This window comes from Lepisosteus platostomus, chromosome 2 (genome assembly GCF_059453375.1).
Source record: "Lepisosteus platostomus isolate fLepPlt1 chromosome 2, fLepPlt1.hap1, whole genome shotgun sequence".
NCBI classification, from domain to species: Eukaryota; Metazoa; Chordata; class Actinopteri; order Semionotiformes; family Lepisosteidae; genus Lepisosteus; species Lepisosteus platostomus.
This window is the reverse complement of record NC_142612.1, coordinates 52406839-52425736: the sequence shown is the minus strand read 5'-3', so window position 1 is coordinate 52425736 and position 18898 is coordinate 52406839. Positions and strand designations below refer to the sequence as shown.

Genomic DNA, 18898 nt, shown 5'->3' with positions numbered 1-18898 from the left:
TCTTTTTTCTCCAATCAGAGGGGTGTCAGATGGTGTCAGACAATCACCATTCTGAAGCCCTACCATAATCTCTGGTATGGAGAGACCCCAGAATTCTGTCCCATAGTTTAGACAGATTATTATTTTTTTGATCCATGGGAGGGAAATAAAGTAAATCATTTTCATTTTAGGAAATTATTAAACGCTCGGTTAAAAGCAAAGAAGATTGTCTGTTATAGTGGACATAAAAACAAGAGTTCGCTGGCATTATATCCTAGAAGACACAGACCGGCGCCAGACCGGGAGAATGCCCGCAGCGTAAAAGAAAATGCCTCATGACCTAGGGATTGGACAGTTTCCAAGTGCTTGTACAATTGATGGAAATGTTCAAATAAATGTGCAAAAGAAATAAACAAAATAATCATTTATTTCTTTATCATATTGGCTAGCTAATGTCCTCTTTGCTAGTTAGTGGCTGTGTTTCTGCGTTGGGTAGCAACGGGTGACTGTTCTCAGGCGGAAGATGTAAACAGCTTAATTTTCGTGTTAAATAATTTTTTTAAATTAAAATTCATTCTATACAGCAATCGCATATTTGGATACCGTTTCATAAAACTTTCATGCTTAAAATGTTTAGGGAGAAATGGAAGAGTGGTGTGTATTTTTTCTTTAAACTATCAAGACCAGCCATACACAGTACAGTTTATGTACATACAGTAATGTTTATGTTCCTAAATTAATATCGTTTATGACCTTCAGATGCGTTATGCTCCTCTTCTTTTTATGCTCAGCTACTAAAATTTCCCTTAAGTGGTAAAATTCCATATAAATATTCAAAACTAAGCAGATTAAAATGTGCACAGTAAAGACATTAAATGATTAAATATTATCACTACCAACCAATGCACCACGAGTGCCCCTGTCGGTCATTTTGGCCAGCCAATCACTTACCGCGGTGCCCTGCGGTGGCTTGTGGGTAGGTTACTGTACCGCAGGTTTTTACCGCGCATTTTGAATGGCTGCATCTGTATGTGCACATTTTTCCACAAGATGATCTCTAAACATATCAGCTTCCAATACTCCAAAGTCACACGATATAGCCAGTTCTCTTAGTGCATTCACAAAAGCATCAACAGATTAGTCCTGAGACTGAGTTCTCTGCCTAAATTTATGCCGTTCCAAAACCACATTTCTCTGCGGTGTGAAGTAAGTGTCTAAGGCAGCTACAGTCTTTTCATATGTACCTTTTTCTCCAGTCACATAGGTATATCAGAGTTTTAAGTTTATTAACTGGAGGAAGCCAGTTCCAATTGTTCAGTCAATTTGGAGTCTCCAGTCACATAAAGTATATCAGAGTTTTAAGTTTATTAACTGGAGGAAGCCAGTTCCAATTGTTCAGTCAATTTGGATGCCATTTGGATGCAAATGATGACAGCTAGATTCAAAATTCAAGATTTCTTTATTTGCCATATACAACAAGTGTATTGGAATGCTTACTCATTCAGCTGTACCCAGTAACATTAGAGAAACAAAAAAGGCACAATTGACAAACAGACATGGACAATAAATTTAGACGATAGACATTATAATACACCCAAGACAAGACATAGTGCAAACAGTGCAGTACCTTAAAGTGTAGGTGCTAACTTCTGCAGGTGCTAGTTTGAGCTGTTTAAGATGCGGACAGCTTGGGGGAAGACATTTTTTTGAATCTGTTTTTCAGTGTACTGATACTGCAATACCTCCTACCAGAACCCCGGTGCGAAAACAGATTCGGTGTGTGACATCCAAAGTGCGTCCTGACGTCCACTATAATCTCTTTTGTTTTGCTGATGTAAAGTGTGAGGTTGTTGTTGTTGCACCACTTCACTAGCTCTGCTACCTTGCTCCTGTAGGCAGTTTCATCATTGTTGCTGATAAGACCGATTACTGTGTTGTCATCAGCAGACTTGATGATGCAGTTGCTGTAAAATCTAGCCACACAGTCATGTGTAAATAGAGAATACAGCCATTTGCTCAGGTAGCAGCCCTGGGTGGCCCCTGTGTTGAGGATCAGAGGGGATGAGGTTTTGTTTCCAATCGTCACCACTTTCCTGTCAGGAAGACCAGGATCCAGTTGCAGATGGAGTTGCTGAGGCCCGGACCCCTGAGTTTGACCACCAGCCTTTATATTAACCATAAGAATAACGTTTCAGGAGTTATTTGGCTGTGAACCCATGTGACCTGTTGCATTTAGTTGTGTACTTTCAAGTGATGGGAAAAATCACTCGACGCAATTTGATCCGTGAACGAGCCACTTGATTCTGACTCAAATCAATTAGGGGTGGGCAGTATAACTGGTATAGACGGTATACTGGTAGAAATATGTGCCACAATATGGATTTGGCTATACCTTTAATACCGGTAGAGAATGGATTTTGATGTTTACATAAATTGCGCCATCAGCATAGTTGCAAAACGGGGTTTAGAAAGTTTTACTATTGACCCGTCATAATTTAAAATTCTGCTAGACTTTAGCTCCAATTATATAATTCTGAAAATATTCATCCTCCTGCTTTTTGGAAATCTGATATGTTCAGAATTATTGATATTTGGTGGTTCAGAGATCCGGTTTATGATGCAACTGAGGTCATTGTGGCCAATAAAAACATCCAGGAATCCTTTTACCTTTTCTGTGAAAACAAACGAACGTGTTCGTTGTGCCAGTCTGTAAACACAAATACGCAGAGAAATGGAGAAAGCCAGTGAGCGAGACGGGAACAAGTGACAACATTGTTGAAAAGAAGGGTGCTTCATTACTTGTTTGGAAATGGTTCGGATTTAAAAAGTCAGACCATGAGCAGAAAACAGTTATCTGCAAACTATGTAGGGCAATGATTTTAGCTAGAGGCAGTAATACAAGCAACCTCTTCTATCACCTAAAGACAAAACATGTATGCGAGTATGAGCCTCTACCAATATTCTGAAGCAACAGGAAATAATAGGATTTGTTCATGAATATTTGAAGTTTTATAATAAATTGAATACACATTTTTATTTATTTACAAATAACTGAGAATATAAATTATTACACTAAAATCCTTTTACAAAGAAAACTTTAAAAGTGATTAGGCTCCGATAACAGTAAAAAGGAGAAATAAAGGACTTTCTGCTTCAAACCAGATCTACAGGGTTATTACAGTTGGAATTGCAGTCACATTTGAGAATTCAATTTATTGTATTTTCTTCCACTGTTAGATTTTCTTCACATTCTTAGACTATATACTATCTATGGCAGCACAGACATTGTTGTCCCAATTATGAGTTTTTAGCCCCTAATTAGGACTTCATAAACACCTACAGTGTAGGAATTTTAATACTGCTCTTGTGCACATATTTGCCCAGCCCAGTAAGTAGCATAAACCTTTGTTATTGTGGCAAGATGTCATTTTCATTAGTTTTTTGCAACCAAACACAAGTATTACTCTAACAATTGGAATATTTATATTTTGAATGAATTATGTCATGCATTTAATTTAGTATAGTGTATTCGAAATCCACTTTATTATCTTAGTTATCTCCAAACAACAAAAAGGTGAATCTCTTTAAAATAAATCTATTTGTTGTAACTAGCTGATTACCCTCATTCTCAGCTGTGAAAGGTGTTCAATATTTCAACCACTGAAAGGGGCATCAGAAATACATTACTGGGGAAGCACATGTGTAAGATTGTGAAATGCCAGGTTCTTGGCAGGTGGCTGCAAAGTCCTGCTATCAAGTTGCTTTGTCAAATAGTGACACTCCCAGCTTTTGGGTGGTGGCAAGGAATGCATTATACAATGATAATGATTGCTTTATAATAAATCAAATACATATATGTATTCAAGGCATTATTTGTCTTATATTTTAAGAAACAGTGTTAATTAAATTACAATTAAGACAATATACAGATAAAGCCGTTCAAAATGTGCCATAAAACCCCATACCATGAGAATTGATCTTCAGGCTACCACAGTACATGATTCACTGGCCAAAATGATCAACAGGTGGCACTTGTGGTTTATTATTTGCTAGTGAAATTATTGCATCATTTAATTTCTTTACTGTGCATGTTTAAATCCGCAAAATATGAAATATTAATATGGAAATTTACAACTAAAGGGAAAGTTTGGTAGCTGAGCATAAAAATAAGAGGAGCACAACGTCTCTGAACATCATAAACTATTATAGTTGACATGATACATGTCTCTCATTCACAGCTTGTTTATTGTCATTCATTATTAATTTAATAATAATAATTGCTTACACTTATATAGCGCTTTTCTGGACACTCCACTCAAAGTGCTTTACAGGTGATGGGGATCCCCTCCATCACCACCACTGTGCAGCATCCACCTGGATGATGCGACAGCAGCCATAGTGTGCCAGAACGCTCTCCACACATCAGCTATCAGTAAGGAGGAGAGCAGAGTAATGAAGCCAATTTATAGATGGGGATTCTTATGAGACCATGATTGGTAAGGGCCAATTGGAAACTTGAACAGGATGCTGGGGTTACACCCCTTTTCTTTTCGAGAAACGCCCTGGGATTTTTAATGACAACAGAGAGTCAGGACCTTGGTTTTATGTCTCATTTGAAGGACGGTACCTGTTTACAGTATAGTGTCCCCATCACTATACTGGGGCATGAGGACCCACATAGACCACAGGGTGAGCACCCCCTGCTGGCCCCACTAACACCACTTTCAGCAGCAACCTAAGTTTTTCCCAGGAGGTCTCCCATCCACATACTGACCAGGCTCACAACTGCTTAGCTTCAGTTGGTTACCAGATGTGAGTTGCAGAGTGATATAGCTGCTGGCTATTTATTATTAAAAGTTTTAAAAAAAAAACGAATGTCAAAATGTTTCTAAAACATCCACATTTTACCTGCTTAGTTACGTGATTCCATAATAGTCAAAATGTTAAATACTTTGATACATAAAATATTTATGAAGAAGGTGGAATACTGTTGTACTGTATATATTTTTTATATTTACCTACCACTACTATCCACTGTGTGTAATTTAGGTATATATTATTTTATACTATTTATTTATTATGACTACTACGATTTATTTTCAGCTACCAAAATTTACCTTTAGATTTTCTGTATGTGGATGTAAACCTAAAAAAGACACATCACTTATAATAACAATCTCTTTATTATATAAGAACAAGTAATAAGTTTTTTCCAAGCTAAAAAGAGAAGAAAGAAAACACAATATTTCGGCCGTGGAGCCTTCTTCAGGTGTCGTTTTCTTTCTTCTCTTTTCAGCATGGAATAAACCTATTACTTTTTCCTTTGCAATCTACTCATGCCGACACAGCTATCCACCTGAACTCTTTTTTATATATCTAACTGAGCAATCTTGCTTTTATAAAATATACCTACTTTTAAGTTAGTGTTTAATTAGTTAAACATGCTCTAATACACAGTTTAAAATTAATACAAGTCTAACCAGTATACAACTTAAATTCTGTAAATGGAAAAAAAATATCCCTCAACATTGACCAGGATTCAAAACCAGGTGTTTTCTTAGTGCAGCCCCATAATGTCTTCAAAAACACTATTTAAAAAAAGCAGTACCTCACAGCCCATAAACTGCGAATTACTGCAGTATACCCTGCACATTTTGAATGGCTATAATCAATTTTTATGTGTACAGTATGCAAACCTTAAAAAAGAATATTACATTCACAATATACTACACAAGTAGCAAATAGTACAAGAAACTATTTTTTGTTTGCCTGAGTAATCTGGCTTTGTGAAACAGACACAGGATGTCACATTTGCTACAGTACCTCTGTGGCTTATTGCTATTTTTATTATTATTATTAATTTAATAATATACTTGTGACATAAAATTAATAAAAAAATAAACAAAGGAAACATTATTAAAATATATTTTATTTAATTATTAGAGAAAGATACTTTATCAACCTCAGGGTTAAAAGTTCAACTACTGTGTTGGTTGGGATCACACCCAGGTCTTCTGTATGCCAGGCAAGAATTCTATCACTGAACCACCAATGCAGCATCCGCATGCCTTTTAACCAAAATTAAAAAGTAGAAGCATTGTTTTTTTTCCATAACAGTGTCAAGAAGCATTATATAGTACATATAACAATATCTATAAAATATAAAATGACAAATATTTAAGATAGCTGATGCTATTATTGCTTGTAGAGGAAATGAAACCAGATGTGTTTACTAATGAAACAATATTGCTACAAATGGGCGGTAATAGTGAAAATCAGGAATTAACCAAGCAGTTTAGTCAATAAGTGAAATAATTATACTGAACCCCCAACTTGTAAGTGCTTTTTCCAGAAAATGCCCAAGCAGTTGGTAAAATTTGAAGCACGCAAATTATTTGATCTCTGGTACAGCTTTGTTGAGAGCAGTAACAATCCAGGCACACATGGTTAAACAAATATTTATTACAAAGACAAAACACAAACTACACTACACACAACATACAACAAACAAAATACTTTATGTACAGTATTTACAAACAAGGCATTTCAGAGGCCTACTATTCTGGTCACCCAAAAAAACAATAGATTGCTACTAAGCATTAAACCTTTAATATGCCCACAGAGGCCACACAAGAGATGAGCTGCCTTCTAACTAAATACAGTGCAGTTAATTATTTTTTCCAAACTATCCTATTGAAAATTGATCAATCATGTTACTGTACATTAATAATATAGATGATGATTTGAAAACATAGATATTAGATGTAATCCAGAAATACTATGAACATTTATTTAAGAACGTTAAAATAATGCAAATGTGTATTTAATTAGGCAGTGCTGCAAATTTAACTATCATTGAAATTCAAAAATATGATTGCAGTTTTACATGAAATCATGAATAATATTTGTAAAAAGTTGTTATGATATTTCTTGTAAGACACGAATCTCTATTTGCAAGTTTAACATTTACATTCCTGATATTATGGCTTATTGACTTGGCATGACAATGCTTGTAGTTTAATGTACCTTTGAAAAGCTACTTTGAGTTTTTCATTTCTTAAGCTGTAAATGATAGGATTGAGCAAAGGGTAAGGAAATAATTAAATCTACCAAAGATGATGCGTCCATCAAGAGTTATGCTTTCCACTCTCAATCCAATATACACTACAGCACCAGAAGCATAGCACAGAAAAACAACAGATACATGTGAGGAACACATTGAGAAGGCCTTCTTACGGCTCTCCATTATTTTCAGTTTCATTACTGATGCTATTATTCTGCAGTATGTCCATAAGATGTAAAGAAATGGGACATAGATTGACAGCATGGCAATTGACAGGGCAAAATTGACTTGAGCTGCAACATCACCGCAGGCTAATGACATTACACTATGTTAATCACAAACAATGGGGAGGATAAAGTTTGATCCACAGAATGGCAAAGTGCTTGCCAGTACTACTGGCAAATAGAGGACCTAGGAAGCCCAGCATATAGGCTGTGGACATCATTGTAATACAGGCTTTGGTGTTGATTAAGTTGTTGTAATGCAGTGGTTTCCTTACAGCAACATATCTGTCATAAGCCTTTGCTGCAAGAAGGAATCCTTCAACAACTGTAAATTAGATGATAAAGTACATTTGTGCAACGGAACCTGAGAAGGAGATGGTTTTATAACCTAAAAGACCCACTAGCATTTTGGGTATGATTGATGTTGATACTAATATGTCTAAGACAGCCAAATTCCACAGAAAGAAGTACATGGGCACGTGGAGTCGGTAGTCCAGGGATATTAATGCCACGATGAGCAGATTACTCAGGAATGTACCCAGGAAGAGGATGAGGAATATGACAAAGAGTGCAGTGTCCTGCTCCTGTAGGGTTGGCAGTCCCACAATGATGAATTCATAGTGAAGAGTGATGTTGGGTCTCCTCATGGGTCAATTCAGGGGTACCTTGGAGGTAATGAATTAACAGTAGATTATTGCATATTTACAAGAAGATCTCATAAAGTACCATAAAGTACAATATTTCTGAAAGTAAAAACTGTATTTCGTGTCATGATAAGGATATACTGACATATATTTTAATTTTTACTGCTTTACTGGAAAAGATACTCCTGAAACAACAAGAGTGTCAATGCTTTATTTTAAAACACTAACCCTATATTTACTGACTTTCATCAATATTATAGGGAAACATGGTGACAATGAGTTTAACACTGTTGCCTCAATGCACCTGATTGTGGGACTGGGCCATGTCTGTGGAGTGTACTGTACATGAAACATACTGTAGCACTCTTGATTTTGGGTAGATTAATAAAGAAGTAAAGACAAATTGTATTTATTTCAATTTTTGTATTTTGTGTTTAACACCTTCTTATTATAATACAGTAATAGAGGGCAGAAATTAATGAAGTACAGTAACATTTAAGAAAATCACAATAATTCTTCTCTTATATTTGTGCCATATATACAGATGCAGGCATTCAAAGTGTGCGTTACAGACACGTACCGGAGACAATTGGCTACGGCCTCGCGCATCGTGACACGCGTTGACGCAAAATACCACGGTACGTGATTGGTTGACCAACAGGGGCACTCGTGGTCCGTTGGTCGGTCGAAGAAAGATTTACAGTAAATGTCTTTACTGTGCCCGTTTTAGTATTGAATATTTATATGGAATTTTCCCTAAACATTTTAAGCATCGAAGTCTTTAACTAACGTGATACCGGAGTCAACAAGCATACTTTTAGAATTTGATTAAAAGGGAATATAATATGGAATCGCGTATCTAAAGAAATTAATAACGATATAATTATATTCATGTACCGCAAGACAAGAATAGTACACACTGTACATTGTCTGTTGATAATGTTTCTGTAGTGCTTTTTCGGCACTCTGCATGTGACTTTGCCGGTGGCGCTATGGGTTAGGTTCTTGACTCTCACGTCACAAGGTCTGTGATCAAATCCTGCTGGAGCTATGACTTTTTTTTTAACATACATTTCTTTGAAAAAATGAAACGTTTCCCTTGGTCAGAGATTAAATAAAACCTCACTCGCACCAAACAAATTTATATTTCTAAATATCACAATATGATCGAATTTAAGTAGTTTTAATAACAATGAATAGTCACCTATGCGTTACAATATAAACATTTAAATTGATTTAAATCGCGCTTTGATTTAAATCATAAAGGCGTGTTTAAATATATGTGTTTTTTTACTCACAATCAGACAAATGCAACATAAATTGATATCTTTGTCTTCTAAGTATCTTAATAAACTTTCAGCATAGCTTTCTCCCCGTTTAGATTTATTTTTCTTGGGATCTTGTGATCAAACGTGGAAAGATTAGATTGTAATCATTTTTATTTTTTAAATACATTTTAGAAAAGTGTAATCTATGCTAAAAAGTTGTACACCACCTGCTATAAAGATACATATTGTAATACTTTCGGGTTCGGATAGGACAGACACAAGAACTCAGACTTGCGGAGTTAAAGCAAGTTAAAGCCTTGATTTTATATATCACCTTTAAAAGTGGAATCTCAAAGCAAAGTAAATACCCAAAACTGATTGTACCCATCTGTCATGCTAATAAAGCACCTTGAATTGAATTGGATTGAGGGAGAGAGGGGGGGAGGGCGAGCGAGAGAGCACAGCCAGGACAGACAGGCAAATAAGATACACTCCACAGACATTCACAACAGCGACATATCATAAAACGTTTGCACATATAGTTAAGTTATTACTTGGTTTTCAAAGTGCAATGAAATACAATATTGTTGTTGTTCCTGTTATTGTTGTTTTTATCCTGTAAAGCCTTTTGAGAAGCCACCTCTAAAGGCAATATATAAAAGCGCTGATTCTTCTTCTTTTTTTCAGCATGGAATAAACCTATTACTTGATTCTTATGGATGCCCGGTTCCGCCGGGGATTCAAAAAAAAATTTTTTTTAATCGCGGATCTAAGGAAATAGCAGTATAACCTTGTTCATGCACAAACAGTGGCATGTTACATTATTAATTTGGTTGTCTCCTCTTGCCAGAAAGCTCTAAATTGCATTTTGAGTGCGGTTTTTGACTTTTTTTTAAATTGCAACCCATAAATAAAGCTGATACTGTTTAGAGTTTTAATTATTTTAAACTGTATTACAGCAGCACAATGCACAATGCAACGTAAATTGCAAAAATTCACTTGGAATCTGTCCAGGCCCTACTCTGTCAGGCATTTTATTTTACTGTAACGGACACAAAAACTCCCTTGCTTTTAACAGAGCATTTCATAATTTCCAACTACGAAAAATATTTAAACTGCGACACTTATCATCCAACCAGAGCTCAAAATATCACAAGGATCCTCAAGAGCACAGCAAAGACTGTATTAAAAGTATACTAGTGACAAACTAGTATACTTTAGATCTTTTTTTATGAACCGGGGAAAATCTGATCACGTTTCTCTATAACAATAATAAAAAACATTATTTTAAATAATTATTTTTCTTTCCCTGGTATTAGCTCATCGGTATGGTGTAAGTTTTATCTGTACCATACCATACAGTATATAGGTACAGAATTCAAGCTGCACCACTGTATCGCTTTGGTAAGGAGACGGACAATGGCCAAAATCACGAAGACTCTCTCACACCAAATAATGAAGATGAAAAGAAACGGGAAGTCAACATTGGACATTGTACAGCATTTGGCTTCGATGGACATCTTCGTTTCTGAAAGCACAGTGAGACGACATTATAAAGGGGAGAGGAGGCAAAGAGAATCTAAACCGAGGACGATTCAAAGGTAAATAATTTTCTAAAAATACTTTTCTTGCATGTAAATACAACTACGCACATTATTTTTAAAACTAACTGTTGATCTCTTTTTTTAAGTCCTATTGTGCAAGCTATCGACAAACTGACTGATGAAAATGATGAGCTACTGGCGATGCAAGTCTGCTAAGCCCGTCACAAAGCAGGAACTGATCGATGGGATCTATAAATTCTGTGAGGAAGAACTGACCGAACGGGGCGGGGGACATTCGGGAATGTGAGTCTGATAAAGACAGTCTCACGTTTGTGGACAGTCTGTCCACAAACAAAACATTCCTGTTAGACAAGAGGAATGTAAAAAAAACAAATACTTTTTGTCAATGAAAACCTGTGTGTGTGTCTCTCTCTGCTGGATGTCTCTCTCTCTCTCTGCTGAATGAATAAAAGCATTTTATTAAAAACGCGTTTGTGTTTGTCTGGGTATTTACTTTGTAATCTGTGGTTTACATCTACTGTATTGCTTTGAGATACCACTTTAAAAGGTGATATGTAAAATAAGGTTTTTTTTATTATTGTTATAGAGAAACATGATCAGATTTTCCCTGGTTCAGAAAAAAAAGATCTAAAGTGCTACACCTAACTTTCTTAATTTGATGTATTTAAAGCAGTGAACTACTGTAGGTGTAACATAACATTCAGAAATACAATCGAGAATAGTTTTGTGGTGTTTGTATAGATGAAACGTTCCTAAAACATATAACGTAACAAAATTAAAGACGATTAAAATCTGTAATCTTTCCACTTGTACTATATGTCATCGGAAAATACAACAAGTTTCTGCTTTGTGTAAGGATGGTATCAAAAAGTAATCTAAGTGGTGAGAAAGCTGTGCTCAATGTAATTAAGGGACTTAAAAGTAAAAGATGCTTTTAAGAGATTGCTTGACTAATTTTAAAAACTAAGTTATAAATGCAGACGCTCTCTCGGTGCCGCGCCGGGTGTAAATATCTAAATATACATTCGCCCCTGGCAGAGGCCGAAGAGCGCCCGGCTGGGGTGCGCGGGGAAGAGCAGGACAGGAGTGAAAGTGGTCAGTGCGGGGTTTAGGAAGGCCCCCGACCAGTGCGGCTGTCCCACAGTGAAGCGGGCGTACAGTCTGGGCAGGTATCCGTTTTCCTTGTAAATAGTTCCTTGCTTCTGCACCCCTCGGTCTTACTCTCTCTCTCTTTTTTCTCTCTCTCGGGCGCGCGGGCGGTGTGTTGGCTCACTCTGTTGGCGGGCGGGGGCGCGGGAGAGCCGGGCTAGCAGGTGGTGACATAGAAGAAAAATAAAGGCTTTAACTTGCTTTAACTCCACAAGTCTGAGTTCTTGTGTCCATCCTATCCAAACCCAAAAGTATTACAACATGTATCTATATAGCAGGTTGTGAACAGCTTTTTTGTATACAGATGCAGCCATTCAAAATGCGCGGTACAAACCCGCTGTACAGTAATCTACCCACAAGCCACAAGTGATTGGCTGGCCGAAATGACCGACAGGGGCACTCGTGGTGCATTGGTTGGTAGAGAAAAGATTTAATCATTTAATGTCTTTACTGTGCACATTTTAATCTGCTTAGTTTTGAACATTTATATGGAATTTTACCACTAAAGGGAAATTTTAGTAGCTGAGCATAAAAAGAAGAGGAGCATAACGCATCTGAAGGTCATAAGCAATATTAATTTAGGAACATAAACATTACTGTATGTACGTAAACTGTGTGTATGGCTGGTCTTGATAGTTTAAAGAAAAAATACACACCACTCTTCCATTTCTCCCTTAACATTTTAAGCATGAAAGTTTTATGAAACGGTATCCAAATATGCGATTGCTGTATAGAATGAATTTTAATTTTAAAAAATTATTTAACACGAAAATTAAGCTGTTTACATCTTCCGCCTGAGAACAGTCACCCGTTGCTACCCAACGCAGAAACACAGCCACTAACTAGCAAAGAGAGGACATTAGCTAGCCAATATGATAAAGAAATAAATGATTATTTTGTTTATTTCTTTTGCACATTTATTTGAACATTTCAATCGATTGTACAAGCACTTGGAAACTGTCCAATCCCTAGGTCATCAGGCATTTTCTTTTACGCTGCGGGCATTCTCCCGGTCTGGCGCCGGTCTGTGTCTTCTAGGATATAATGCCAGCGAACTCTTGTTTTTATGTCCACTATAACAGACAATCTCCTTTGCTTTTAACCGAGCGTCTAACCCCTCTGATTGGAGAAAAAAGACGTGCTGGTTTGCTATACATACTGTACCAGGAAGATGATTTATTTCTATTCGAAACGTGTATTTTAAAAGTTTAAGAAGTAAAAAACCTTACAGCGTACACAGATTTCTAAACTGATCAGGATCGTTATCTTTGTTTTATCCATAATAATGTTCACCGCTCTGTCCAGCAACTTATTAATAAACTTTATTTTATGTAGCGTTTTAAACGAATAAGTAATTAGATTGTTCATAAACCTAATCACTTTTACTACATAGACACAGCATAATTGCTCTCTGAAAATGCTTTTTCTTTTTATTTAGGCTCAGATTTCAACTATAAATTGTATTATGATAAACTTTCTTGGAAAAATGTATTTTATGTAAACCATTTTTGCTATTAATTCATTTAGGGCTAGACACCCGGACTGTTACACCAACGCATTAGCATGTTAAAGCGATTTCATTAAGGAGCCTAGCTTTCTTAACTAGTAAGTACTGTACTTCCTTGGTTTTGGAGAGAGGAGGTGTCTTTCGCTGGAAATCTCGCCCCCTTCTACTTTGAAAATACCTGTGAAACTGGTTTAATTCGTCACAGCCAGCACTCCCGCAGAGAGGGGGGTTGTACTTGTTAATGTCTTAGCAGGAACACATCATTATATCTCATTTTGTATTTCTATAAAAAAAACATTTGCCCAGCTTAACACTATTGTTGTTATTGTTTTTATCCTGTAAAGCGCTTTGAGGAGCACAGCTTTCTCACCACTTAGATTACTTTTTGACACCATCCTTACACAAAGCAGAAACTTCTTGTATTCTCTGATGACATACAAGTGGAAAGATTATTTTACATATCATCTTTAAAGTGGCATCTCAAAGCAATACAGTAGATGTAAACCACAGATTACAAAGTAAATACCCAGACAAACGCAAACGGGTTTTTAATAAAATGCTTTTATTCATTCAGCAGAGAGAGAGCGTAAAACCTGGGCATAACAGCTGTTCCTTTTTCTGATCACTCGCTCTCTGGATAAACGTCTCACCTGTCCTGTTCTTTGTTTTCCTAATTTGCTGATTATGCCTTCTGCGATCCACTCCTGCCCTCACACCTAAAGAATACTATTTTAAATTTCTTTGCGCGGTCCATTGTGCAATTAACCCTTGTATGTGCTGTCCATAAGGTGATATCACATAAAGGTGATATGTAAAATAATGTTTTTTATTATTGTTTTAGAGAAACATGATCAGATTTTCCCCGGTTCAGAAATAAAGATCTAAAGTATACTAGTTTGTCACTAGTATACTTTTAATACAGTCTTTGATGTGCTCTAGAGGATCCTTGTGATATTCCGAGCTCTGGTTGAATGATAAGTGTCGCAGTTTAAATAAATTTCGTAGTTGGAAATTATGAAACGGTCTGTTAAAAGCAAGTGAGTTTTTATGTCAGTTGCATTTTTTTTGAATCCCTGGCAGAACACATTCCAAAAGAATCGGCACTTTTATATACACCTTTAAAGGTGGCTTCTCAAAACGCTTAACAGGATAAAAACAACAAAAACAGCAACAACAACAGTATTATATTTCATTGCACTTTGACAGATCGTCCTTAAATCAATTGTTGACTTTTCTCTCTTTACTACTGGACTTGTTTGGATTTACTTGAGCTCCGTTCTGTACCATACAATGATCACCCCAGAGTCTCTGCCCCGGGTGATTTGTTTTTTTTTTACAAGTAAAAAACTCTCTCTCTCGCTTGCCCTCCCCCCACCGTGTATTGTCTGTTTTTTTTTGTGCTGTCCTTTGACAAAACAAGGCTCGCCAGATAATGTGAATCAAAATCTGTTTTTCTAGCTTTTAAAGTCGTGCGATGTGTAATCGGGAACACAGCATTATATCTTACATATGAAAAATAAATAATATAGCTCCCAAACAAACGCAAACATGTTTTTAATAAGATGCTTTTATTCACTCATAATCTGACAATTTCAGGAAGACTAAGGGAGGACTAAGGGAATTGTCATCTGTTGTTGAATATAGTACTAAAAATAAGATACACTCTACAGACATTCACAACAGCGACTGTCAGAAGATAGGACACAGCGGCTCAGACACCAGCTGAATGGAAAGGGGCACTTTAATGTTCTGTATGGCTAATACTATAGCCAATACTTTAATATTCTTTTCTGTATGTTTAACAATAGTGGGTACTGGCCTAATTCGGCCCTGCTCCCGTTGTTAGGTGTTAATGTGTTGTTGTTAAGTGTGAATTTGTACCTGTTTCCCTGAGGTCTGGCTTTTTTTCTGGAAAACCATAACTCTGGTCTTGTCCAGATTGACTGTCAGCGCCCAGGTCTGACAGTGCTGCTCCAGCAGTGCCAGGTTCTGCCGCAGCCTCTGTTCTGTGGGCTACAGCAGGACCAGGTCATCTGCAAAGAGCAGGAACTCGATTTCTGTAATTAATGCAGATCAGTAAATCAAGGGACAAAACAATTATTGCACCAGGCTCCTCAATGGGCTTTGACGTGCTAATGCGTTGGTTTAACAGTCCGGGTGTGGCAATGTTTTTTATTATTGTTATAGAGAAACATGATCAGATTTTCCCCAGTTCAGAAAAAAAGATCTAAAGTATACTAGTTTGTCACTCTTCTCATCCCCTCTTTGCTAAATGGCTTTTGAATAGAGTCACATGAAGAGAGAGGTGAAACAGCCCTACACAGCCCTGTCGCAGTACACAAATATAATTATATCTTATTAATTTCTTTAGATACGCGATTCTTTTAATACAGTCTTTGCTTTGCTCTTGGGAATCCTTGTGATATTTCGAGCTCTGGTTGAATGATAAGTGTCGCAGTTTGAATAATTTTCGTAGTTAGAAATTATGGAACGATCTGTTAAAAGCAAGGGAGTTTTTATGTCCATTGCAGTAAAGGAAAATGTCAGTTTTTATGTCTGTTGCAGTAAAAGAAAATGCCTGACAAAGTAGACTGATTTTTTAAATCCCCGACGGAACACATTCCATAAGAATCAGTGCTTTTATATATCGCCTTTAAAGGTGGCTTCTCAAAACGCCTTACAGGATAAAAACAGCAATAACAGCAACAACAATATTGTATTTCATTGCACTTTGAAAACCAAGTAATAACTTAACTATATGTGCAAACGTTTTATGATATGTTGCTGTTGTGAATGTTTGTGGAGTGTATCTTATTTGCCTGTCTGTCCTGGCTCTTTCGCCCGCCCTCCCCCCTCTCTGCCTCAATTCAATTCAATTCAAGGTGCTTTATTAGCATGACAGATGGGTACAATCAGTGTTGGGTATTTACTTTGCTTTGAGATTCCACTTTTAAAGGTGATATATAAAATCAAGGCTTTAACTTGCTTTAACAATATGTACAGTGCCTTGCGAAAGTATTCGGCCCCCTTGAACTTTTCAACCTTTTGCCACATTTCAGGCTTCAAACATAAAGATATACATTTTTTATTTTATGTGAAGAATCACCAACAAGTGGGACACAATTGTGAAGTGGAACGAAATCTATTGGATTTTTGAAACTTTTTTAACTAATAAAAAAATGAAAAGTGGGGCGTGCAAAATTATTCGGCCCCTTTACTTTCAGTGCAGCAAACTCACTCCAGAAGTTCAGCGAGGATCTCTGAATGATCCAATGTTGTCCTAAATGACTGATGGTGATAAATAGAATCCACCTGTGTGTAATCAAGTCTCTGTATAAATGCACCTGCTCTGTGATAGTCTCAAGGTTCTGTTGAAAGCGCAGAGAGCATCATGAAGACCAAGGAACACACCAGGCAGGTCCGTAATACTGTTGTGGAGAAGTTTAAAGCCGGATTTGGATACAAAAAGATTTCCCAAGCTTCAAACATCCCAAGGAGCACTGTGCAAGCGATCATCTTGAAATGGAAGGAGTATCAGACCACTGCAAATCTACCAAGACCTGGCCGTCCCTCTAAACTTTCAGCTCAGACAAGGAGAAGACTGATCAGAGATGCAGCCAAGAGGCCCATGATCACTCTGGATGAACTGCAGAGAACTACAGCTGAGGTGGGAGAGTCTGTCCATAGGACAACAATCAGTCTTACACTGCACAAATCTGGCCTTTATGGAAGAGTGGCAAGAAGAAAGCCATTTCTCAAAGATATCCATAAAAAGTCTCGTCTAAAGTTTGCCACAAGCCACCTGGGAGACACCCCAAACATGTGGAAGAAGGTGCTCTGGTCAGATGAAACCAAAATCGAACTTTTTGGCCACAATGCAAAACGATATGTTTGGCGTAAAAGCAACACAGCTCATCACCCTCAACACACCATCCCCACTGTCAAACATGGTGGTGGCAGCATCATGGTTTGGGCCTGCTTTTCTTCAGCAGGGACAGGGAAGATGGTTAAAATTGAGGGGAAGATGGATGCAGCCAAATACAGGACCATTCTGGATGAAAACCTGTTGGAGTCTGCAAATGACCTGAAACTGGGACGGAGATTTATCTTCCAACAAGACAATGATCCCAAACATACAGCAAAATCTACAAAGGAATGGTTCACAAATAAACGTATCCAGGTGTTTGAATGGCCAAGTCAAAGTCCAGACCTGAATCCAATCGAGAATCTGTGGAAAGAGCTGAAAACTGCTGTTCACAAACGCTCTCCATCCAACCTCACTGAGCTCGAGCTGTTTTGCAACGAAGAATGGGCAAGGATTTCAGTCTCTCGATGTGCAAAACTGATAGAGACATACCCCAAGCGACTTGCAGCTGTAATCGCAGCAAAAGGTGGCTCTACAAAGTATTAACGCAAGGGGGCCGAATAATTTTGCACGCCCCACTTTTCATTTTTTTATTAGTTAAAAAAGTTTCAAAAATCCAATAGATTTCGTTCCACTTCACAATTGTGTCCCACTTGTTGGTGATTCTTCACATAAAATAAAAAATTTATATCTTTATGTTTGAAGCCTGAAATGTGGCAAAAGGTTGAAAAGTTCAAGGGGGCCGAATACTTTCGCAAGGCACTGTATCTTTATAGCTTTCCACGTTGGATCCCAAGATCCCAAGAAAAATACATCTAAACGGGGAGAAAGCTATGCTGAAAGTTTATTATGATACTTAGAAGACAAAGATACAGTATCCATTTATGTTGCATTTGTCTGATTGTGAATCAAAAAACACATATATTTAAACCCGCGTTTGCGATTTAAATCAAAACGCGATTTAAATCAATATAAATGTGTATATTGTAACGCCTAGGTGACTATTCATTGTTATGAAAATGACTTAAATTCGATCCTGTTGTGATGTTTAGAAATATAAATTTGTTTGGTGCGAGTGAGGTTTTATTTAATCTCTGACCAAGGGAAACGTTTCATTTTTTCAAAGAAATGTTTGTTAAAGCAAAGTCATGATTCCAGCGGGATTTGACCACAGACCGTGTGACATGGGAGTCAGGATCCTAACCCACTGCGCCACCGGCAAGGGCACATGCAGAGTGCTGAAAAAGCACTACAGAAACATTATCAACAGACAATGTCCAGCGTGTACTATTCTTGTGTTGCGGTACATGAATATAATTATATCGTTATTAATTTCTTTAGATACGCGATTCCATATTATATTCCCTTTTATATTCCCTTTTATATTCCCATATTAAATTCTAAAAGTATGCTTGTTGACTCCGGTATCACGTTAGTTAAAGACTTCGATGCTTAAAATGTTTAGGGGGAAATGGAATACTGGTGTGCATGTTTTCTTTAAAGTACCGAGACCAGCCATATACTGTATGTTTAAGTTCCAAAATTAATATCGTTTATGGCCTTCACACGCGTTGCAGTATGCTCCTATTCTTTTTATGCTCAGGTACTAAGATTTCCCTTCAGTGGTAAAAGTC

The 18898-nt window shown here is 37.1% G+C and overlaps 1 pseudogene; it reads right to left on the bottom strand.

The window, feature by feature from the left end:
- Nucleotides 1-6959: 6959 nt before the first annotated feature.
- LOC148676471 (olfactory receptor-like protein OLF3) lies at nt 6960-7913 on the bottom strand (annotated as a pseudogene).
- Nucleotides 7914-18898: the final 10985 nt, after the last annotated feature.